At 37.5% G+C, this 25,903-nt stretch overlaps 1 long non-coding RNA gene across 10 annotated transcripts; it reads left to right on the forward strand.

The window, feature by feature from the left end:
* The first annotated feature begins 314 nt into the window (after window positions 1-314).
* On the forward strand, window positions 315-11,874 carry LOC147317004 (uncharacterized). 10 transcript variants are annotated; one of them, XR_015131783.1, is made up of 11 exons: window positions 315-398; window positions 604-669; window positions 1,888-2,048; window positions 2,587-2,748; window positions 3,001-3,109; window positions 3,215-3,334; window positions 3,477-3,638; window positions 9,055-9,168; window positions 9,895-10,052; window positions 10,480-10,537; window positions 11,491-11,873. It is a non-coding gene; the product is annotated as an uncharacterized LOC147317004 (long non-coding RNA). The 10 variants fall into 10 exon arrangements; XR_015131782.1 differs by having other exon boundaries at window positions 325-669; window positions 11,491-11,872; XR_015131790.1 differs by lacking the exons at window positions 315-398; window positions 604-669 and having other exon boundaries at window positions 689-2,048; window positions 10,483-10,537; window positions 11,494-11,874.
* Window positions 11,875-25,903: the final 14,029 nt, after the last annotated feature.

Consider the following 25,903-nt stretch of genomic DNA (forward strand, 5'->3'; position numbering starts at 1 on the left):
CCTCGGTGCCTGGCAAAAATTCTTCTTCGCTGTCAGAAGTATCTCCACTGCTTGTGGAGAGTGCAAAACTGCAGCAACAGCCTCCTCTAAACTGAGTGCACGCTTCATTGTGTCTGTGCAGAAATGACCACTCAGACCAGGCTGCAAAGTATTCTCATAGACTTCAAAGGTGCACCTGAATAAACATGCTATACCATACATCCAATAAGAGAGAGGAGGCACACTCTTGATCAAAAAAAAACATAAGCGCACGCCTTTGATCTCTCCCCCCCCCCCCCCTCTCTCTCTCTCTCTCTCTCTCTCTCTCTCTCTCACACACACACACACACATGCACATACATACATACACAATACCATTTTATGGTGGTTAGCTGTTTTATTGTCATGCATTTTACAAGGTAAGATAACCATGTCCTGCATTCAAAACCACTGAAAATGTCTATGGTGGTGCTGTGCCTAATATTGTGCTGGTGTATGCTGGGTAATCGCACAGCTAGCGACTGGGTGACTTTATTCACCCGCTTCGGCTGTTATCAGTCCATATCCCCTAGATATGGACCATCTCCTGCTAGATTGTTCAGAAGGTTGTTATCATCCATCCAGATGGAGGATCACTAACAGGAGCGTGGGAAGACTCCAGAATCCACTCTGGCTGCAATGTGTGTACAGGTAAGACCGTTTAAACGGACAGCATTTATAGACTGACTATTAAAAGTCAGACCAGCGAGTGTCAATAATGTTAATGTGGTTATGTTAGTAATACACCGAGTGCTAATATAACAGCTTTAAGATGCATTTGTAGATGTTATTACGTGTTTTACCGTCTTTATGGTGCTAGCTTAAAGTTACGGTGTAAACGTTAGCTTATATTGGAGTAAAGCTGTTACTGTTTAAACGATGTTAGCACAGAAATATTAGCTTCTGTCATGACTGACGAAGTTACTAGTTAATAAAGTTTCCAGTAAAGTGTTTAATCGCAGCCACAGACTGACAGCAAATATCTCGATTAGCTTCAGTGCATCTGTAATAAATATGTGCAAGTTTCAGTGCTTCGTTTAAACTGTATGATACTTATACTGACCCAGGGTCAGTGTAAAATACAATCCTAGCTGTGTGAACAAAGCCTGGCTCCTTTAATCCTGCATGAAAAACCTCAGGATGCAGGCTATTATTACTCTTTCCTGCTGGCACACCTGTCACACCTGAGAGTCAGCTAGAAACTTACAGTGACGTGGACATCATGCAAAGACTGCCAGACTCTGTAATACTGCAAATGATCAGTGACTCAAGTTAACACTAAACTTTAAACGGTACCTCTGTGTCTCTGTGTGCTGAACATTTAGGATTGAGTCAGGCTGCATCTGTGTTAGTCCTCTGACAGACTGGTGACCTGTCCAGGTGTGCTCTACCTATGACTACTGGGACAGGCTCTAGCTCCTGTAATAGAAATTTTATGTTATTCTCATTTAAAGCATTTAAGTGCTTATGCATATGCTTAGTTGTGACACTGTTATAGACTGTTCAATGAAAGTTTCTAAAACTAGATGAACTTACTTCAGCAGTTTGAGAAAACAACTCCCTTTACAGGTGCTGATAACGTCAAGGGCACAAAACAGCATAACCATTGATCCGTTAGGTTTCATAGCGAGACACGTGAAGTGGCAGAGCTGACATGACTGAACTGTGATGTTTGATGTGTGTTTGCTCTCCTGTGCACAGTAATAAATAGCATGATCACAGCTCTTTCTGTGTTGCAGACTTTATTTAAAAAAATTCCATGACATCTACTATAACTGAACCAACCTGGTGCTCTTCATTTATGGAGGCTGTTGAGTCTGAATGTTGGATGTTGTGTATCTCGTGTTCTCTGGGCTTTGTTGTCCTCAGTCTTTTTGCAGGATCAGAAAACAAAACCGGGAGGCGCGTAAATGTTTCTTCTCCATGATGTTTCTTCAAATGTTTCTTCTGGATGATGATATGACCGTGACACGGGATGCCACCTTTGGTCTTGTGACGAAGCAAAGCTCAGGAAGAAGTGTGATTAAATGGTACCCACATGTTGAGAAGGATGTACAGGGCACCTGCAGCCAAATCCAAGCTTCAGCTTAGTTGTAGTTGCAGAATGCTATAGGACTGAGACATCTAAGGCATCAAATGTTTGATTAAACGGATGAAAAAGAGAAGTTTTTTCCCTATAATTATCACTTCTTAAAATCTGTAGCAACTTCAAGTCTGTCAGCATGCTGAGCATGCTCAGAATGTGACAATATATTTTTGTTCAATATTTAATTTCTTTCAGTTGCAATTGTTAAATGAAAAAATATATATTCTTATAATTTAGCAAACGAATTTATCAAAAAAAAAAATACATATATCTGTATTAGTTTTAGTAAATTAATTTGACACCTGTATTGAAAATACCATATTGTATTCATACAGAATCAGTATGGTATCATTGTTTGTCTGTTCACTGATTGTTGAAGCTAAGAGCTACTTTGATCTGTTTAGATCTAAAGTATCCAAAGTTGAGTTCTAATGTTTCTTCACCCCTGTGTGTGTGATATGTGATTTCCTACATGCTGGCAGAGCAGAGCAGCAGTTTGTGCTCACAGATGGTGACGGTGTGGAGAGACGGTGGTATTTCCTCAGAAGAACCAGCAGAGTCACAAAGGACACCAGTCCATCTCACCACCTTGACTTGCTGACTGATGTTCGTCTGCACTGCACAGAGGAAATCAACTGACCGAGGTTTGTCCAGTGACGTGTTATGAAATGTATATTTGTTTTATGCTTACAGATATGTTTTTCTTGACAGAGGCTCTGCAGAGGTTAGACAAAGCAGAGAAAACATGTGCTTTACATTTTACTGTGATTTATTGAGATATTTGTTGCCTGATGTTCAGCAGGAATGGAGAAATAGAATCAAAGGGAGATGTTTTTCCTGTTTTTGTAATGATGTAAGTAAATCTTCAATATTATTTATTTGCTTGGTTATATTAGGAGCGTTTCTGAGTGAGGGGGAGAGGAGTCATCATCCAGGTAAAGTGACGTGGATCAGTGGATACACTTGTCTCCCCTTTAAAGGAGACGATCCAAGTCATCCTTAAATGTTAGTGCTTTCAAATACACAAACATTTTTAAAGGACAAAAATGAACATCCAACTTTGACTGTAATACAAAATAAATCTTTGCATGTGTGTTTTCAAACTCTCAGATGGGCAGTATATCAGTCTTGGACTGTCTAACCTGCCGGAGCAGCACTGAATGACCACCGCACGAGCATGTTCCTGCAACATTCAGCATCTGATCCTTCATCTGTGTGCTTCTGCTTTTGGTAAGTAGAGTTACCCAACTCCAGTAACTCTAAACACATGCCATCCATTTCTAACGGCCTGGTTACTTCCTGTCAGTTACTTTAGAAACCATGTGGTCACCTGACCTAACACTGTTTCTTCTTCTTCCCCTTAATGTTGAAGTGTCAAATGTCAAACAGCTGGAGAGGAAACTACACCAGTGTACTGGGATGTTTCAGCAACACGTGCCAGATGCTGTTCCTTCATGGTGACATCACCAGAGACAGTCCCGCCCACCTCAGGACCCATTGATTATGATGATCTGATCCATCAAACCCCCAGCAGGTGAACTTTATTCATGACATAACACCGCAACAATGTAAAAAATTAAACAGCAACAGTCTAAATGTAAAGTGCATTCTAAAGTCCTCTTCAATATATGTATGCAAAGAGTCATTCAGGTCACTACAGAACCCAGAGTCTTCATCATTAAATCTCTGGTTGCTTCATTTTTTCTATCCTATATCAGATATTTTAAAGGTTAGCTTAGGTAAAGTTCCATTCTCATGGTGAGGCAAAATGCTTTATGTGTGTGTGTGCGTGTCATGAACGGCTATAAAAGGCCTATAATTAAAGAACAAAGTGGGGTTTGAGTTCGAGTTGCGGCAGACTGTCACTACTTGTAAATGGAACGCAGCCTTCCTACGGCGGACAGCTAATAACAGGAATCGGACGCGGTCCAGCCAAGTCCACAGCAACCACCATAGCAACCGCCTAGCATGACCTTAAAAACATATTCTGTCTTCATAACTATCAAAATCGTGAAATGATTTGCAAAGTGTGAAAGTGTTACAGCTGCAGAGAGCTATGGCGGTATCTATGGAAGCTGTTTACATAGCTAATAATATACGATGTAACCATGGAGACAGTCAGTCACTTGAGCTAGCGGTGCATGTTTACTACAGTGAATAAGGTGATTGAGTGCACAGCGTCCACACATAAACATGTTTGTCTGAGTCTTCTATCAAAAGTTACAGCGATTTATATGAAGTTGTTCAAAAACGCTTTATTTCGCCAAGACAATGCGTTTCTCACTGTTACATGCATTTGAATGGGAAACTCGCCTGAAACAAAGTATAGGTTTTCATTATGTGAATAATTTTAAAATCTTAGCTCAAACGGCTGCAAAACCTGTTTGCCCAGCACGGGGATATTGAGTTATATAAGATAAAGCCATAAACATGTTTGTCTGAGTCTTCTATCAAAAGTTACAGCGATTTATATGAAGTTGTTCAAAAACGCTTTATTTCGCCAAGACAATGCGTTTCTCACTGTTACATGCATTTGAATGGGAAACTCGCCTGAAACAAAGTATAGGTTTTCATTATGTGAATAATTTTAAAATCTTAGCTCAAACGGCTGCAAAACATGTTTGCCCAGCACGGGGATATTGAGTTCTATAAGATAAAGCCATAAACATGTTTGTCTGAGTCTTCTATCAAAAGTTACAGCGATTTATATGAAGTTGTACAAAAACGCTTTATTTCGCCAAGACAGTGTGTTTCTCACTGTTACATGCATTTGAATGGGAAACTCGCCTGAAACAAAGTATAGGTTTTCATTATGTGAATAATTTTCAAATCTTAGCTCAATCGGCTGCAAAACCTGTTCTGTTTGCCCAGCACGGGGATATTGAGTTCTATAAGATAAAGCCATAAACATGTTTGTCTGAGTCTTCTATCAAAAGTTACAGCGATTTATATGAAGTTGTATGAAAATGCTTTATTTCGCCAAGACAGTGTGTTTCTCACTGTTACATGCATTTGAATGGGAAACTCACCCGAGACAAAGTATAGGTTTTCATTATGTGAATAATTTTAAAATCTTAGCTCAAACGGCTGCAAAACCTGTTTACCCAGCACGGGGACATTGAGTTCTATAAGATAAAGTCATGAATACGTATATCTGAATCTTCTATCAAAAGTTACAGCTATTTATATGAAGTTGTACAAAAACGCTTTATTTTGTCAAGACAGTGGGTTTTAGAGTCTTCATCATTAAATCTCTGGTTGCTTCCTTTTTCTATCCTATATCAGATATTTTAAAGGTTAGCTTAGGTAAAGTTCCATTCTCATGGTGAGGCAAAGTGCTTTATGTGTGTGTGTGCGCGTGTCATGAACGGCTATAAAAGGCCTATAATTAAAGAACAAAGCGGGGTTTGAGTTCGAGTTGCGGCACTGTCACTACTTGTAAATGGAACGCAGCCTTCCTATGGCGGACAGCTAATAACAGGAATCGGACGCGGTCCAGCCAAGTCCACAGCAACCACCATAGCAACCGCCTAGCATGACCTTAAAAACATATTCTGTCTTCATAACTATCAAAATCGTGAAATGATTTGCAAAGTGTGAAAGTGTTACAGCTGCAGAGAGCTATGGCGGTATCTATGGAAGCTGTTTACATAGCTAATAATATACGATGTAACCATGGAGACAGTCAGTCACCTTTTCTACAGTGAATAAGGTGATTGAGTGCACAGCGTCCACACTCTGCAGGGGGTAAAGACATTACTTCAATATTGTTTTATATTGATATATATTTGCCTTCTGTTGACCATCACCTCAGGTTCACCATTATAGTTTCAGCATACAAATGCACACTGTCTAAACACATTCAAAAACTCATGTCTCAGAGATAAGCACAGCTGTTCATGTTTGTCATTAGAGTTTTATTTGTAAGAAAATTATGAACTTCATATTGTGCATTAAATAAAAGAACATTTCACAACTCTGAGTCAACAGAAACAGGTAACAGAAATGTCTCTAATGTGTACAGTGTAGTGTAAGCATTAAAAGATCATAAAGGAAAAACTAACATTTATGTGAAACTAATTGTAATAAAAAATGAGCAGGTGCTTTATAGATTTAAAAGAAAGATTCTGAAAACAACACCTTTTTGGTCTAAATGATCAAAGTAGAAAAGAGAACTGATGTTCAAGAACAAACCGTAGCTGCACTAATATTACACATCTCGATCGTTGTACTGAACAGACATGTTGCTTTTAAAACCACATGCAGTGTGTGACCATGACTGTTCACTGAGACCATGAACGCCACTTCGCTGAAGCATTCTTCTTCTTCTTCTTGCCATTAAATTGGAAGCAGAAGCAGCACGAGCTGATTTGATCTACTGAAAGGAAAAAGCAGAACATCTGAGTTGAAACCAGTCAGCTGAAATCATTAAGACAGGAACAAATTCAATGCAGTGGCTTAGCCTGTTACAACTGTTGATACAAGCTAAATACGGTTAACACACAGTGTCAGGGAGCTCCAGTGTGGGAACTAGTGGCTTTAGGTTTGTAGTCATTTAACTTTCATCCATTCATTCATTTAATTCAGGAGGAAGAAATGCCAGGTTGGTGCAGGCTGGTTACATGCATTTGGTCCCATGCTGTCTTTAATTAAATGACTTGGTTCATTTTATGGCTGGGCTGTATGTGGGGTTATATCATGTTATTTGGGCAGGAGTACCTGTCCCCTGTTAGACTTAGAAAGTTTCTCCATAAGTAGAGTTTCTAACTCTTCTAGCACATCTGTGGCTGACAGCTTTTTGGTGGCTCTTTTTACCCCACACTGGTTGTGAGTGTGTAAATAGCCCCACTAGTTATTTTGGGTTGCAGTTAACTAGGGAGGAAGGGGTGGGTATGCCATGATTAGGTGAATAACAATTATATGTGATACATAAATTTCACAATGCATGCATATATCTCTATCAATTAAACCTGGCCTGAGGGCTGCCATTTTTTACATTCAGTTATTTCTCTTAGAAATGTTGGAACTAAATAATGAATGTGTTACAGTTAAAGTGAAACACTGGTCAGTGTAAATGGCTCATTGGGACACAGAAACCTTTAAATTAAACCTGATATCTAGTGTCAAACAATATCAAAGCTGTAAAAGATGTTTACATTCAGAATTTATAAAACTATGATTGTAAATAAATTCAAACAAGTGAGCTTTTCTCTTTGTGCTGAATATCAACACTGTGGTTTCTTAGACTGTAAGCTTTACTTTAGTGCAACCAGTTGCAGAAGCTGCCACTCCAAATGTCTTTTGATAACAAGAAAAAAATACCTTTTCAGTACACGGCCTGAAGTTCTTCTCCGACATCTTCTGCAATCGGCTTTGTCTGCTGGTTTGAAGACAATAAACCACAAAAAAGATGATTTAGTCACTTTGTCTGCGTCATGCAGCTCGAATGTGTCGTGTAACGATGTTGAATAGCCGTCGTTATCCCTCTGCTTTGAGCCTTTTATCAAAAGTTACAGCTAACTTCATGAAGTTGTACAAAAAGGCTTCATTTCGCCGAGACAGTGCGTTTCTGACTATTACATGCATTTGATTGGAGTTCTTGCACGAAACAAAGTATAAGTTTTCATTATGTGAATAACTTGTATTTTACACTGACCCTGGGTCAGTATCAACTTCATGAAGACAGCTGTAACTTTTGATAGAGGACTCACACACACATATTTATGGCTTTGCCTTATAGAATTCAGCATCTCCGTGCTGAGGAAATAGGTTTTGCAGCTGTTTGAGCTAAGATTTTCAAGTTATTCACAAATTGAAAACCTATACTTTGTGTCGGGCGAGAACTCCATTCAAATGCATGTAATAGCGAGAAACGCACTAACGTGGTGAAATAAAGCGTTTTTCCATAAACTTCATAAAGACAGCTGTAAATTTTGAGAGAAGACTCACACACACATTGGGGGGATATTGAAGTCTATAAGATAAAGCCATGAATATGTTTGTCTGAGTCTTCTATCAAAAGTTACAGCAAGCTCTATGAAGTTGATGAGAAACGCTTTACTTCGCCAAGACAGTGCGTTTCTCACTGTTACATGCATTTGAATTTAGTTCTTGCCCGACACAAAGTATAGGTTTTAATTTGTGAATAACTTGAAAATCTTAGCTCAAACAGCTGCAAAACCTATTTCCTGAGCACTGAGATGCTGAATTCTATAAGGCAAAGCCATAAATATGTGTGTGTGATTCTTCTATCAACAGTTACAGCTGTCTTCTTGAAGTTGATACTGACCCAGGGTCAGTGTAAAATACAATCCTAGCTGTGTGAACAAAGCTTGGCTCCTTTAATCCTGCATGACAAACCTCAGGATGCAGGTTATTATTACTCTTTCCTGCTGGCACACCTGAGAGTCAGCTAGAAACTTACAGTGACGTGGACATCATGCAAAGACTGCCAGACTCTGTAATACTGTGAATGATCAGTGACTCAAGTTAACACTAAACTTTAAACAGTACCTCTGTGTCTCTGTGTGCTGAACATTTAGGATTGAGTCTGCATTGACTTTATTTATTGAGACTTTAATGTGCTAAAAGCAGGTTGAAGACAGCTCAGAAACATTTGAAGATTAAAATTTAGCATTATGGCTGCTGGTGGTTTGTAAAGCCTATACTCAGCTGTAGTTTTTGTTACTAATTTATGTTTGTTGTTGTTTAACACAGATTTCAGAAGAGCAAATATGCTTAATAGTTTAACTAGATTTCATTTGTCAGTGTGGGACTGCTGAGTCACCTGAAGAACTCATTTCATTCATTCTCCACATGATGTTCATATACAGAAATGTTTCACAGGAACTGGTTCCTCCCAAACTGTGAACTAGTGTGTTTCCATAGATTATCTCTGTATGAATGTACTTTTAAATGAAGGCAAGTGTTTGTCCTTTTTTGTTCCTCAGTTACAGTACGTGATATCTTGATATCAGGCGGTCAACACTGGGGGAAGACAAGAAGCAGACGTACTTCCAAGAGGGAGCTGCAGTGAGGACACAGCCAGGTCACTGAGGTCAGAGGTCAGAATCTGAAACAGCTCAGGTTTATATTTTAGGGGTTATAAAAAATCAAAATGTATTTATGAAGAAACCTTTAAATAATAGTCATAATTATGATTATTATAAGAAATCTCAAACATTTAAGTGGATTTTCTGTTACACATATTGTATTAGCCCTGCAATAAACTGGCAGCCTGTCTTTGTCCTGTATCAGCTGGGATAGGCTTCATCCTCCCGCAACCCTGAATTGGATACATTGTATTCCAATTATGTAATCTGATCATTTACAAACTCAAGGTATCTAATCAAAATGTAAGTAATAATTATAAAATGGGAAAGCAGAAATAAGTGTGACATAAATGTAAATGTGTTAGCTGACATAGAGGACAGCTACATGTAGTCTGAAAAACCTTTGTTGTCAAGTTTGCAGGTATATCAGCACGAGACATTCTTACATAGAAGAGTCTGTTAAAGTCTCTAACTCAGCGAAGCATTATTGGTCCCGTCTGTTTGGATAAATATAGTAAGTTGATGTTTGTCCATTTATTGACACATTTTCTTAAGTGCTTATCCAGTTCAGGATCACAGTGGAGCTGCAGCTGGATATGTTCATTAAATAAACCTTACAAAAGTTAACAATAAACCTGCATCCATGTACGTTGTTGTCCACAGGATAAGAAAATCAAACTGGAACACTGTGGAACATGTTAATAAATGTTTGTGTGTTTATGCCTGTGTCTTTCACAGGAGGCGCTGGAAGGTTTCCCTAATAGTTCCTGGTGAATCAAAGCAGAACCATAAAGGTTGCTGGATTGCATGATGGCCTTACCCCTGAGCAGTCATCCTGTTAAAGGAGGAACCAGTTAGAAGCTGTTTTCAAAGTAGCTGAGCAGATTTCATCTCAAGTAAGCGATTAACTGTTTGTTCATCTGTTCTGCCACTTAAAGAGCATTTAAGGACGTCTTTCGAGTGTCCAGCTGAATTAATTCTACTGGCTCTCATGGTCATTTGTTATTATAGACATATTTTTCATGTTCATCCAGCTATTTAGTAAATTCTATCTATTTAGTAATATCCGTCAGCTATAAAATGTAATATAGATATAAAAAATATCTAAATATCTCCTGCACTTTATATTTTAATGATGTAAGTCTGTTATCGTGTTACATTAGCATTCCTCACATATCAATGAGATGCTGTACAGTACAATCCTACTGACGCAGCAGAGGGATAACGACGGCTATTCAACATCGTTACACGACACATTCAAGCTGCATGACGCAGACAAAGTGACTAAATCATCTTTTTTATGGTTTATTGTCTTCAAACCAGCAGACAAAGCCGATTGCAGAAGATTTCGGAGAAGAACTTCAGGCCGTGTACTGAAAAGGTATTTTTTTCTTGTTATCAAAAGACATTTGGAGTGGCAGCTTCTGCAACTGGTTGCACTAAAGTAAAGCTTACAGTCTAAGAAACCACAGTGTTGATATTCAGCACAAAGAGAAAAGCTCACTTGTTTGAATTTATTTACAATCATAGTTTTATAAATTCTGAATGTAAACATCTTTTACAGCTTTGATATTGTTTGACACTAGATATCAGGTTTAATTTAAAGGTTTCTGTGTCCCAATGAGCCATTTACACTGACCAGTGTTTCACTTTAACTGTAACACATTCATTATTTAGTTCCAACATTTCTAAGAGAAATAACTGAATGTAAAAAATGGCAGCCCTCAGGCCAGGTTTAATTGATAGAGATATATGCATGCATTGTGAAATTTATGTATCACATATAATTGTTATTCACCTAATCATGGCATACCCACCCCTTCCTCCCTAGTTAACTGCAACCCAAAATAACTAGTGGGGCTATTTACACACTCACAACCAGTGTGGGGTAAAAAGAGCCACCAAAAAGCTGTCAGCCACAGATGTGCTAGAAGAGTTAGAAACTCTACTTATGGAGAAACTTTCTAAGTCTAACAGGGGACAGGTACTCCTGCCCAAATAACATGATATAACCCCACATACAGCCCAGCCATAAAATGAACCAAGTCATTTAATTAAAGACAGCATGGGACCAAATGCATGTAACCAGCCTGCACCAACCTGGCATTTCTTCCTCCTGAATTAAATGAATGAATGGATGAAAGTTAAATGACTACAAACCTAAAGCCACTAGTTCCCACACTGGAGCTCCCTGACACTGTGTGTTAACCGTATTTAGCTTGTATCAACAGTTGTAACAGGCTAAGCCACTTGAGACACTGCATTGAATTTGTTCCTGTCTTAATGATTTCAGCTGACTGGTTTCAACTCAGATGTTCTGCTTTTTCCTTTCAGTAGATCAAATCAGCTCGTGCTGCTTCTGCTTCCAATTTAATGGCAAGAAGAAGACGAAGAATGCTTCAGCGAAGTGCCGTTCATGGTCTCAGTGAACAGTCATGGTCACACACTGCATGTGGTTTTAAAAGCAACATGTCTGTTCAGTACAACGATCGAGATGTGTAATATTAGTGCAGCTACGGTTTGTTCTTGAACATCAGTTCTGTTTTCTACTTTGATCACTTAGACCAAAAAAGTGTTGTTTTCAGATTCTTTCTTTTAAATCTATAAAGCACCTGCTCATTTTTTATTACAATTAGTTTCACATAAATGTTAGTTTTTCCTTTATGATCTTTTAATGCTTACACTACACTGTACACATTAGAGACATTTCTGTTACCTGTTTCTGTTGACTCAGAGTTGTGAAATGTTCTTTTATTTAATGCACAATATGAAGTTCATAATTTTCTTACAAATAAAACTCTAATGACAAACATGAACAGCTGTGCTTATCTCTGAGACATGAGTTTTTGAATGTGTTTAGACAGTGTGCATTTGTATGCTGAAACTATAATGGTGAACCTGAGGTGATGGTCAACAGAAGACAAATATATATCAATATAAAACAATATTGAAGTAATGTCTTTACCCCCTGCAGAGTGTGGACGCTGTGCACTCAATCACCTTATTCACTGTAGAAAAGGTGACTGACTGTCTCCATGGTTACATCGTATATTATTAGCTATGTAAACAGCTTCCATAGATACCGCCATAGCTCTCTGCAGCTGTAACACTTTCACACTTTGCAAATCATTTCACGATTTTGATAGTTATGAAGACAGAATATGTTTTTAAGGTCATGCTAGGCGGTTGCTATGGTGGTTGCTGTGGACTTGGCTGGACCGCGTCCGATTCCTGTTATTAGCTGTCCGCCATAGGAAGGCTGCGTTCCATTTACAAGTAGTGACAGTGCCGCAACTCAAACTCAAACCCCGCTTTGTTCTTTAATTATAGGCCTTTTATAGCCGTTCATGACACGCACACACACACATAAAGCACTTTGCCTCACCATGAGAATGGAACTTTACCTAAGCTAACCTTTAAAATATCTGATATAGGATAGAAAAAGGAAGCAACCAGAGATTTAATGATGAAGACTCTAAAACCCACTGTCTTGACAAAATAAAGCGTTTTTGTACAACTTCATATAAATAGCTGTAACTTTTGATAGAAGATTCAGATATACGTATTCATGACTTTATCTTATAGAACTCAATGTCCCCGTGCTGGCCAAACAGGTTTTGCAGCCGTTTGAGCTAAGATTTTAAAATTATTCACATAATGAAAACCTATACTTTGTTTCAGGCGAGTTTCCCATTCAAATGCATGTAACAGTGAGAAACACACTGTCTTGGCGAAATAAAGCGTTTTTGAACAACTTCATATAAATCGCTGTAACTTTTGATAGAAGACTCAGACAAACATGTTTATGGCTTTATCTTATGGAACTCAATATCCCCGTGCTGGGCAAACAGGTTTTGCAGCCGTTTGAGCTAAGATTTTAAAATTATTCACATAATGAAAACCTATACTTTGTTTCAGGCGAGTTTCCCATTCAAATGCATGTAACAATGAGAAACGCATTGTCTTGGCGAAATAAAGCTTTTTTTGTACAACTTCATATAAATCGCTGTAACTTTTGATAGAAGACTCAGACAAACATGTTTATGGCTTTATCTTATAGAACTCAATATCCCCGTGCTGGGCAAATAGAACAGGTTTTGCAGCCGTTTGAGCTAAGATTTTAAAATGATTCACATAATGAAAACCTATACTTTGTTTCGGTCGAGTTCCCCATTCAAATGCATGTAACAGTGAGAAACACACTGTCTTGGCGAAATAAAGCGTTTTCGTACAACTTCATATAAATCGCTGTAACTTTTGATAGAAGACTCAGACAAACATGTTTATGGCTTTATCTTATAGAACTCAATATCCCCGTGCTGGGCAAACAGAACAGGTTTTGCAGCCGTTTGAGCTAAGATTTTAAAATGATTCACATAATGAAAACCTATACTTTGTCTCGGGCGAGTTTCCCATTCAAATGCATGTAACAGTGAGAAACGCATTGTCTTGGCGAAATAAAGCGTTTTTGAACAACTTCATATAAATCGCTGTAACTTTTGATAGAAGACTCAGACAAACATGTTTATGGCTTTATCTTATATAACTCAATATCCCCGTGCTGGGCAAACAGGTTTTGCAGCCGATTGAGCTAAGATTTGAAAATTATTCACATAATGAAAATCTATACTTTCTCTCGGGCGAGTTTCCCATTCAAATGCATGTAACAGTGAGAAACACACTGTCTTGGCGAAATAAAGCGTTTTTGAACAACTTCATATAAATCGCTGTAACTTTTGATAGAAGACTCGGATACACATGTTTATGGCTTTATCTTATAGAACTCAAGGTCCCTGTGCTGGGAAAAAAGGATTTGCAGCTGTTTGAGCTAAGATTTTCAAGTTATACACATAATGAAAACCTATACTTTGTTTCGGTCGAGTTCCCCATTCAAATGCATGTAACAGTGAGAAACGCATTGTCTTGGCGAAATAAAGCGTTTTTGTACAACTTCATATAAATAGCTGTAACTTTTGATAGAAGACTCGTATACACATGTTTATGGCTTTATCTTATAGAACTCAATATCCCCGTGCTGGGCAAACAGGTTTTGCAGCTGTTTGAGCTAAGATTTCCAAGTTATACACATAATGAAAACCTATACTTTGTCTCGGGTGAGTTTCCCATTCAAATGCATGTAACAGTGAGAAACACACTGTCTTGGCGAAATAAAGCGTTTTCGTACAATTTCATATAAATCGCTGTAACTTTTGATAGAAGACTCAGACAAACATGTTTATGGCTTTATCTTATAGAACTCAATATCCCCGTGCTGGGAAAACAGAACAGTTTTTGCAGCCGTTTGAGCTAAGATTTGAAAATTATTCACATAATGAAAACCTATACTTTGTTTCAGGCGAGTTCCCCATTCAAATGCATGTAACAGTGAGAAACGCATTGTCTTGGCGAAATAAAGCATTTTTGTACAACTTCATATAAATCGCTGTAACTTTTGATAGAAGACTCAGACAAACATGTTTATGGCTTTATCTTATGGAACTCAATATCCCCGTGCTGGGCAAACAGGTTTTGCAGCCGATTGAGCTAAGATTTTAAAATTATTCACATAATGAAAACCTATACTTTGTCTCGGGCGAGTTTCCCATTCAAATGCATGTAACAGTGAGAAACGCATTGTCTTGGCGAAATAAAGCGTTTTTGAACAACTTCATATAAATCGCTGTAACTTTTGATAGAAGACTCGGATACACATGTTTATGGCTTTATCTTATAGAACTCAAGGTCCCTGTGCTGGGAAAAAAGGATTTGCAGCTGTTTGAGCTAAGATTTTCAAGTTATACACATAATGAAAACCTATACTTTGTTTCGGTCGAGTTCCCCATTCAAATGCATGTAACAGTGAGAAACGCATTGTCTTGGCGAAATAAAGCGTTTTTGTACAACTTCATATAAATAGCTGTAACTTTTGATAGAAGACTCGTATACACATGTTTATGGCTTTATCTTATAGAACTCAATATCCCCGTGCTGGGCAAACAGGTTTTGCAGCTGTTTGAGCTAAGATTTCCAAGTTATACACATAATGAAAACCTATACTTTGTCTCGGGTGAGTTTCCCATTCAAATGCATGTAACAGTGAGAAACACACTGTCTTGGCGAAATAAAGCGTTTTCGTACAATTTCATATAAATCGCTGTAACTTTTGATAGAAGACTCAGACAAACATGTTTATGGCTTTATCTTATAGAACTCAATATCCCCGTGCTGGGAAAACAGAACAGTTTTTGCAGCCGTTTGAGCTAAGATTTGAAAATTATTCACATAATGAAAACCTATACTTTGTTTCAGGCGAGTTCCCCATTCAAATGCATGTAACAGTGAGAAACGCATTGTCTTGGCGAAATAAAGCATTTTTGTACAACTTCATATAAATCGCTGTAACTTTTGATAGAAGACTCAGACAAACATGTTTATGGCTTTATCTTATGGAACTCAATATCCCCGTGCTGGGCAAACAGGTTTTGCAGCCCTTTGAGCTAAGATTTGAAAATTATTCACATAATGAAAACCTATACTTTGTTTCAGGCGAGTTCCCCATTCAAATGCATGTAACAGTGAGAAACGCATTGTCTTGGCGAAATAAAGCATTTTTGTACAACTTCATATAAATCGCTGTAACTTTTGATAGAAGACTCAGACAAACATGTTTATGGCTTTATCTTATGGAACTCAATATCCCCGTGCTGGGCAAACAGGTTTTGCAGCCCTTTGAGCTAAGATTTTAAAATTATTCACATAATGAAAACCTATACTTTGTCTCGGGCGAGTTTCCCATTCAAATGCATGTAACAGTGAGAAACGCATTGTCTTGGCGAAATAAAGCGTTTTTGAACAACTTCATATAAATCGCTGTAACTTTTGATAGAAGACTCGGATACACATGTTTATGGCTTTATCTTATAGAACTCAAGGTCCCTGTGCTGGGAAAAAAGGATTTGCAGCTGTTTGAGCTAAGATTTTCAAGTTATACACATAATGAAAACCTATACTTTGTTTCGGTCGAGTTCCCCATTCAAATGCATGTAACAGTGAGAAACGCATTGTCTTGGCGAAATAAAGCGTTTTTGTACAACTTCATATAAATAGCTGTAACTTTTGATAGAAGACTCGTATACACATGTTTATGGCTTTATCTTATAGAACTCAATATCCCCGTGCTGGGCAAACAGGTTTTGCAGCTGTTTGAGCTAAGATTTCCAAGTTATACACATAATGAAAACCTATACTTTGTCTCGGGTGAGTTTCCCATTCAAATGCATGTAACAGTGAGAAACACACTGTCTTGGCGAAATAAAGCGTTTTCGTACAATTTCATATAAATCGCTGTAACTTTTGATAGAAGACTCAGACAAACATGTTTATGGCTTTATCTTATAGAACTCAATATCCCCGTGCTGGGAAAACAGAACAGTTTTTGCAGCCGTTTGAGCTAAGATTTGAAAATTATTCACATAATGAAAACCTATACTTTGTTTCAGGCGAGTTCCCCTTTCAAATGCATGTAACAGTGAGAAACGCATTGTCTTGGCGAAATAAAGCATTTTTGTACAACTTCATATAAATCGCTGTAACTTTTGATAGAAGACTCAGACAAACATGTTTATGGCTTTATCTTATGGAACTCAATATCCCCGTGCTGGGCAAACAGGTTTTGCAGCCCTTTGAGCTAAGATTTTAAAATTATTCACATAATGAAAACCTATACTTTGTCTCGGGCGAGTTTCCCATTCAAATGCATGTAACAGTGAGAAACGCATTGTCTTGGCGAAATAAAGCGTTTTTGAACAACTTCATATAAATCGATGTAACTTTTGATAGAAGACTCGGATACACATGTTTATGGCTTTATCTTATAGAACTCAAGGTCCCTGTGCTGGGAAAAAAGGATTTGCAGCTGTTTGAGCTAAGATTTTCAAGTTATACACATAATGAAAACCTATACTTTGTTTCGGTCGAGTTCCCCATTCAAATGCATGTAACAGTGAGAAACGCATTGTCTTGGCGAAAGAAAGCGTTTTTGTACAACTTCATATAAATAGCTGTAACTTTTGATAGAAGACTCGTATACACATGTTTATGGCTTTATCTTATAGAACTCAATATCCCCGTGCTGGGCAAACAGGTTTTTACAGCTGATTGAGCTAAGATTTTAAAATTATTCACATAATGAAAACCTATACTTTGTTTCAGGCGAGTTTCCCATTCAAATGCATGTAACAGTGAGAAACACACTGTCTTGGCGAAATAAAGCGTTTTCGTACAATTTCATATAAATCGCTGTAACTTTTGATAGAAGACTCAGACAAACATGTTTATGGCTTTATCTTATGGAACTCAATATCCCCGTGCTGGGCAAACAGGTTTTGCAGCCGTTTGAGCTAAGATTTTAAAATTATTCACATAATGAAAACCTATACTTTGTCTCGGGCGAGTTTCCCATTCAAATGCATGTAACAGTGAGAAACGCATTGTCTTGGCGAAATAAAGCGTTTTTGAACAACTTCATATAAATCGCTGTAACTTTTGATAGAAGACTCAGACAAACATGTTTATGGCTTTATCTTATATAACTCAATATCCCCGTGCTGGGCAAACAGGTTTTGCAGCCGATTGAGCTAAGATTTGAAAATTATTCACATAATGAAAATCTATACTTTGTCTCGGGCGAGTTTCCCATTCAAATGCATGTAACAGTGAGAAACGCATTGTCTTGGCGAAATAAAGCGTTTTTGAACAACTTCATATAGATCGCTGTAACTTTTGATAGAAGACTCAGACAAACATGTTTATGGCTTTATCTTATATAAGTCAATATCCCCGTGCTGGGCAAACAGGTTTTGCAGCCGATTGAGCTAAGATTTGAAAATTATTCACATAATGAAAACCTATACTTTGTTTCAGGCGAGTTTCCCATTCAAATGCATGTAACAGTGAGAAACGCATTGTCTTGGCGAAATAAAGCGTTTTCGTACAACTTCATATAAATCGCTGTAACTTTTGATAGAAGACTCAGACAAACATGTTTATGGCTTTATCTTATAGAACTCAATATCCCCGTGCTGGGCAAACAGAACAGGTTTTGCAGCCGTTTGAGCTAAGATTTTAAAATTATTCACATAATGAAAACCTATACTTTGTTTCGGTCGAGTTCCCCATTCAAATGCATGTAACAGTGAGAAACACACTGTCTTGGCGAAATAAAGCGTTTTCGTACAACTTCATATAAATCGCTGTAACTTTTGATAGAAGACTCAGACAAACATGTTTATGGCTTTATCTTATAGAACTCAATATCCCCGTGCTGGGCAAACAGAACAGGTTTTGCAGCTGTTTGAGCTAAGATTTTAAAATTATTCACATAATGAAAACCTATACTTTGTTTCAGGCGAGTTCCCCATTCAAATGCATGTAACAGTGAGAAACGCATTGTCTTGGCGAAATAAAGCATTTTTGTACAACTTCATATAAATCGCTGTAACTTTTGATAGAAGACTCAGACAAACATGTTTATGGCTTTATCTTATGGAACTCAATATCCCCGTGCTGGGCAAACAGGTTTTGCAGCCGTTTGAGCTAAGATTTTAAAATGATTCACATAATGAAAACCTATACTTTGTCTCGGGCGAGTTTCCCATTCAAATGCATGTAACAGTGAGAAACGCATTGTCTTGGCGAAATAAAGCGTTTTTGAACAACTTCATATAAATCGCTGTAACTTTTGATAGAAGACTCAGACAAACATGTTTATGGCTTTATCTTATATAAGTCAATATCCCCGTGCTGGGCAAACAGGTTTTGCAGCCGATTGAGCTAAGATTTGAAAATTATTCACATAATGAAAACCTATACTTTGTTTCAGGCGAGTTTCCCATTCAAATGCATGTAACAGTGAGAAACGCATTGTCTTGGCGAAATAAAGCGTTTTCGTACAACTTCATATAAATCGCTGTAACTTTTGATAGAAGACTCAGACAAACATGTTTATGGCTTTATCTTATAGAACTCAATATCCCCGTGCTGGGCAAACAGAACAGGTTTTGCAGCCGTTTGAGCTAAGATTTTAAAATTATTCACATAATGAAAACCTATACTTTGTTTCGGTCGAGTTCCCCATTCAAATGCATGTAACAGTGAGAAACACACTGTCTTGGCGAAATAAAGCGTTTTCGTACAACTTCATATAAATCGCTGTAACTTTTGATAGAAGACTCAGACAAACATGTTTATGGCTTTATCTTATAGAACTCAATATCCCCGTGCTGGGCAAACAGAACAGGTTTTGCAGCCGTTTGAGCTAAGATTTTAAAATTATTCACATAATGAAAACCTATACTTTGTTTCGGTCGAGTTCCCCATTCAAATGCATGTAACAGTGAGAAACACACTGTCTTGGCGAAATAAAGCGTTTTCGTACAACTTCATATAAATCGCTGTAACTTTTGATAGAAGACTCAGACAAACATGTTTATGGCTTTATCTTATGGAACTCAATATCCCCGTGCTGGGCAAACAGGTTTTGCAGCCGATTGAGCTAAGATTTGAAAATTATTCACATAATGAAAATCTATACTTTGTCTCGGGCGAGTTTCCCATTCAAATGCATGTAACAGTGAGAAACGCATTGTCTTGGCGAAATAAAGCGTTTTTGAACAACTTCATATAAATCGCTGTAACTTTTGATAGAAGACTCAGACAAACATGTTTATGGCTTTATCTTATATAAGTCAATATCCCCGTGCTGGGCAAACAGGTTTTGCAGCCGATTGAGCTAAGATTTTAAAATTATTCACATAATGAAAACCTATACTTTGTTTCGGTCGAGTTCCCCATTCAAATGCATGTAACAGTGAGAAACGCATTGTCTTGGCGAAATAAAGCGTTTTTGAACAACTTCATATAAATCGCTGTAACTTTTGATAGAAGACTCAGACAAACATGTTTATGGCTTTATCTTATATAAGTCAATATCCCCGTGCTGGGCAAACAGGTTTTGCAGCCGATTGAGCTAAGATTTTAAAATTATTCACATAATGAAAACCTATACTTTGTTTCGGTCGAGTTCCCCATTCAAATGCATGTAACAGTGAGAAACACACTGTCTTGGCGAAATAAAGCGTTTTCGTACAACTTCATATAAATCGCTGTAACTTTTGATAGAAGACTCAGACAAACATGTTTATGGCTTTATCTTATAGAACTCAATATCCCCGTGCTGGGCAAACAGAACAGGTTTTGCAGCTGTTTGAGCTAAGATTTTAAAATTATTCACATAATGAAAACCTATACTTTGTTTCAGGCGAGTTCCCCATTCAAATGCATGTAACAGTGAGAAACGCATTGTCTTGGCGAAATAAAGCATTTTTGTACAACTTCATATAAATCGCTGTAACTTTTGATAGAAGACTCAGACAAACATGTTTATGGCTTTATCTTATGGAACTCAATATCCCCGTGCTGGGAAAACAGAACAGTTTTTGCAGCCGTTTGAGCTAAGATTTGAAAATTATTCACATAATGAAAACCTATACTTTGTTTCAGGCGAGTTCCCCATTCAAATGCATGTAACAGTGAGAAACGCATTGTCTTGGCGAAATAAAGCATTTTTGTACAACTTCATATAAATCGCTGTAACTTTTGATAGAAGACTCAGACAAACATGTTTATGGCTTTATCTTATGGAACTCAATATCCCCGTGCTGGGCAAACAGGTTTTGCAGCCCTTTGAGCTAAGATTTGAAAATTATTCACATAATGAAAACCTATACTTTGTTTCAGGCGAGTTCCCCATTCAAATGCATGTAACAGTGAGAAACGCATTGTCTTGGCGAAATAAAGCATTTTTGTACAACTTCATATAAATCGCTGTAACTTTTGATAGAAGACTCAGACAAACATGTTTATGGCTTTATCTTATGGAACTCAATATCCCCGTGCTGGGCAAACAGGTTTTGCAGCCCTTTGAGCTAAGATTTTAAAATTATTCACATAATGAAAACCTATACTTTGTCTCGGGCGAGTTTCCCATTCAAATGCATGTAACAGTGAGAAACGCATTGTCTTGGCGAAATAAAGCGTTTTTGAACAACTTCATATAAATCGCTGTAACTTTTGATAGAAGACTCGGATACACATGTTTATGGCTTTATCTTATAGAACTCAAGGTCCCTGTGCTGGGAAAAAAGGATTTGCAGCTGTTTGAGCTAAGATTTCCAAGTTATACACATAATGAAAACCTATACTTTGTCTCGGGTGAGTTTCCCATTCAAATGCATGTAACAGTGAGAAACACACTGTCTTGGCGAAATAAAGCGTTTTCGTACAATTTCATATAAATCGCTGTAACTTTTGATAGAAGACTCAGACAAACATGTTTATGGCTTTATCTTATAGAACTCAATATCCCCGTGCTGGGAAAACAGAACAGTTTTTGCAGCCCTTTGAGCTAAGATTTTAAAATTATTCACATAATGAAAACCTATACTTTGTCTCGGGCGAGTTTCCCATTCAAATGCATGTAACAGTGAGAAACATTGTCTTGGCGAAATAAAGCGTTTTTGAACAACTTCATATAAATCGCTGTAACTTTTGATAGAAGACTCAGACAAACATGTTTATGGCTTTATCTTATATAACTCAATATCCCCGTGCTGGGCAAACAGTTTTTGCAGCCGTTTGAGCTAAGATTTGAAAATTATTCACATAATGAAAACCTATACTTTGTTTCAGGCGAGTTCCCCATTCAAATGCATGTAACAGTGAGAAACGCATTGTCTTGGCGAAATAAAGCATTTTTGTACAACTTCATATAAATCGCTGTAACTTTTGATAGAAGACTCAGACAAACATGTTTATGGCTTTATCTTATGGAACTCAATATCCCCGTGCTGGGCAAACAGGTTTTGCAGCCGATTGAGCTAAGATTTTAAAATTATTCACATAATGAAAACCTATACTTTGTCTCGGGCGAGTTTCCCATTCAAATGCATGTAACAGTGAGAAACGCATTGTCTTGGCGAAATAAAGCGTTTTTGAACAACTTCATATAAATCGCTGTAACTTTTGATAGAAGACTCGGATACACATGTTTATGGCTTTATCTTATGGAACTCAATATCCCCGTGCTGGGCAAACAGGTTTTGCAGCCGATTGAGCTAAGATTTTAAAATTATTCACATAATGAAAACCTATACTTTGTTTCGGTCGAGTTCCCCATTCAAATGCATGTAACAGTGAGAAACGCATTGTCTTGGCGAAATAAAGCGTTTTTGTACAACTTCATATAAATAGCTGTAACTTTTGATAGAAGACTCGTATACACATGTTTATGGCTTTATCTTATAGAACTCAATATCCCCGTGCTGGGCAAACAGGTTTTGCAGCTGTTTGAGCTAAGATTTCCAAGTTATACACATAATGAAAACCTATACTTTGTCTCGGGTGAGTTTCCCATTCAAATGCATGTAACAGTGAGAAACACACTGTCTTGGCGAAATAAAGCGTTTTCGTACAATTTCATATAAATCGCTGTAACTTTTGATAGAAGACTCAGACAAACATGTTTATGGCTTTATCTTATAGAACTCAATATCCCCGTGCTGGGAAAACAGAACAGTTTTTGCAGCCGTTTGAGCTAAGATTTGAAAATTATTCACATAATGAAAACCTATACTTTGTTTCAGGCGAGTTCCCCATTCAAATGCATGTAACAGTGAGAAACGCATTGTCTTGGCGAAATAAAGCATTTTTGTACAACTTCATATAAATCGCTGTAACTTTTGATAGAAGACTCAGACAAACATGTTTATGGCTTTATCTTATGGAACTCAATATCCCCGTGCTGGGCAAACAGGTTTTGCAGCCGATTGAGCTAAGATTTTAAAATTATTCACATAATGAAAACCTATACTTTGTCTCGGGCGAGTTTCCCATTCAAATGCATGTAACAGTGAGAAACGCATTGTCTTGGCGAAATAAAGCGTTTTTGAACAACTTCATATAAATCGCTGTAACTTTTGATAGAAGACTCGGATACACATGTTTATGGCTTTATCTTATAGAACTCAAGGTCCCTGTGCTGGGAAAAAAGGATTTGCAGCTGTTTGAGCTAAGATTTTCAAGTTATACACATAATGAAAACCTATACTTTGTTTCGGTCGAGTTCCCCATTCAAATGCATGTAACAGTGAGAAACGCATTGTCTTGGCGAAATAAAGCGTTTTTGTACAACTTCATATAAATAGCTGTAACTTTTGATAGAAGACTCGTATACACATGTTTATGGCTTTATCTTATAGAACTCAATATCCCCGTGCTGGGCAAACAGGTTTTGCAGCTGTTTGAGCTAAGATTTCCAAGTTATACACATAATGAAAACCTATACTTTGTCTCGGGTGAGTTTCCCATTCAAATGCATGTAACAGTGAGAAACACACTGTCTTGGCGAAATAAAGCGTTTTCGTACAATTTCATATAAATCGCTGTAACTTTTGATAGAAGACTCAGACAAACATGTTTATGGCTTTATCTTATAGAACTCAATATCCCCGTGCTGGGAAAACAGAACAGTTTTTGCAGCCGTTTGAGCTAAGATTTGAAAATTATTCACATAATGAAAACCTATACTTTGTTTCAGGCGAGTTCCCCATTCAAATGCATGTAACAGTGAGAAACGCATTGTCTTGGCGAAATAAAGCATTTTTGTACAACTTCATATAAATCGCTGTAACTTTTGATAGAAGACTCAGACAAACATGTTTATGGCTTTATCTTATGGAACTCAATATCCCCGTGCTGGGCAAACAGGTTTTGCAGCCCTTTGAGCTAAGATTTGAAAATTATTCACATAATGAAAACCTATACTTTGTTTCAGGCGAGTTCCCCATTCAAATGCATGTAACAGTGAGAAACGCATTGTCTTGGCGAAATAAAGCATTTTTGTACAACTTCATATAAATCGCTGTAACTTTTGATAGAAGACTCAGACAAACATGTTTATGGCTTTATCTTATGGAACTCAATATCCCCGTGCTGGGCAAACAGGTTTTGCAGCCCTTTGAGCTAAGATTTTAAAATTATTCACATAATGAAAACCTATACTTTGTCTCGGGCGAGTTTCCCATTCAAATGCATGTAACAGTGAGAAACGCATTGTCTTGGCGAAATAAAGCGTTTTTGAACAACTTCATATAAATCGCTGTAACTTTTGATAGAAGACTCGGATACACATGTTTATGGCTTTATCTTATAGAACTCAAGGTCCCTGTGCTGGGAAAAAAGGATTTGCAGCTGTTTGAGCTAAGATTTTCAAGTTATACACATAATGAAAACCTATACTTTGTTTCGGTCGAGTTCCCCATTCAAATGCATGTAACAGTGAGAAACGCATTGTCTTGGCGAAATAAAGCGTTTTTGTACAACTTCATATAAATAGCTGTAACTTTTGATAGAAGACTCGTATACACATGTTTATGGCTTTATCTTATAGAACTCAATATCCCCGTGCTGGGCAAACAGGTTTTGCAGCTGTTTGAGCTAAGATTTCCAAGTTATACACATAATGAAAACCTATACTTTGTCTCGGGTGAGTTTCCCATTCAAATGCATGTAACAGTGAGAAACACACTGTCTTGGCGAAATAAAGCGTTTTCGTACAATTTCATATAAATCGCTGTAACTTTTGATAGAAGACTCAGACAAACATGTTTATGGCTTTATCTTATAGAACTCAATATCCCCGTGCTGGGAAAACAGAACAGTTTTTGCAGCCGTTTGAGCTAAGATTTGAAAATTATTCACATAATGAAAACCTATACTTTGTTTCAGGCGAGTTCCCCATTCAAATGCATGTAACAGTGAGAAACGCATTGTCTTGGCGAAATAAAGCATTTTTGTACAACTTCATATAAATCGCTGTAACTTTTGATAGAAGACTCAGACAAACATGTTTATGGCTTTATCTTATGGAACTCAATATCCCCGTGCTGGGCAAACAGGTTTTGCAGCCCTTTGAGCTAAGATTTTAAAATTATTCACATAATGAAAACCTATACTTTGTCTCGGGCGAGTTTCCCATTCAAATGCATGTAACAGTGAGAAACGCATTGTCTTGGCGAAATAAAGCGTTTTTGAACAACTTCATATAAATCGCTGTAACTTTTGATAGAAGACTCGGATACACATGTTTATGGCTTTATCTTATAGAACTCAAGGTCCCTGTGCTGGGAAAAAAGGATTTGCAGCTGTTTGAGCTAAGATTTTCAAGTTATACACATAATGAAAACCTATACTTTGTTTCGGTCGAGTTCCCCATTCAAATGCATGTAACAGTGAGAAACGCATTGTCTTGGCGAAAGAAAGCGTTTTTGTACAACTTCATATAAATAGCTGTAACTTTTGATAGAAGACTCGTATACACATGTTTATGGCTTTATCTTATAGAACTCAATATCCCCGTGCTGGGCAAACAGGTTTTGCAGCTGTTTGAGCTAAGATTTCCAAGTTATACACATAATGAAAACCTATACTTTGTCTCGGGTGAGTTTCCCATTCAAATGCATGTAACAGTGAGAAACACACTGTCTTGGCGAAATAAAGCGTTTTCGTACAATTTCATATAAATCGCTGTAACTTTTGATAGAAGACTCAGACAAACATGTTTATGGCTTTATCTTATAGAACTCAATATCCCCGTGCTGGGAAAACAGAACAGTTTTTGCAGCCGTTTGAG

Source organism: Aulonocara sp. 'chitande type north' Nkhata Bay, linkage group LG12, assembly GCF_057382095.1.
Source record: "Aulonocara sp. 'chitande type north' Nkhata Bay isolate Kocher_YH1m ecotype deep benthic linkage group LG12, A_spYH_male_GT1.1, whole genome shotgun sequence".
In the NCBI taxonomy this organism is placed as follows: domain Eukaryota; kingdom Metazoa; phylum Chordata; class Actinopteri; order Cichliformes; family Cichlidae; genus Aulonocara; species Aulonocara sp. 'chitande type north' Nkhata Bay.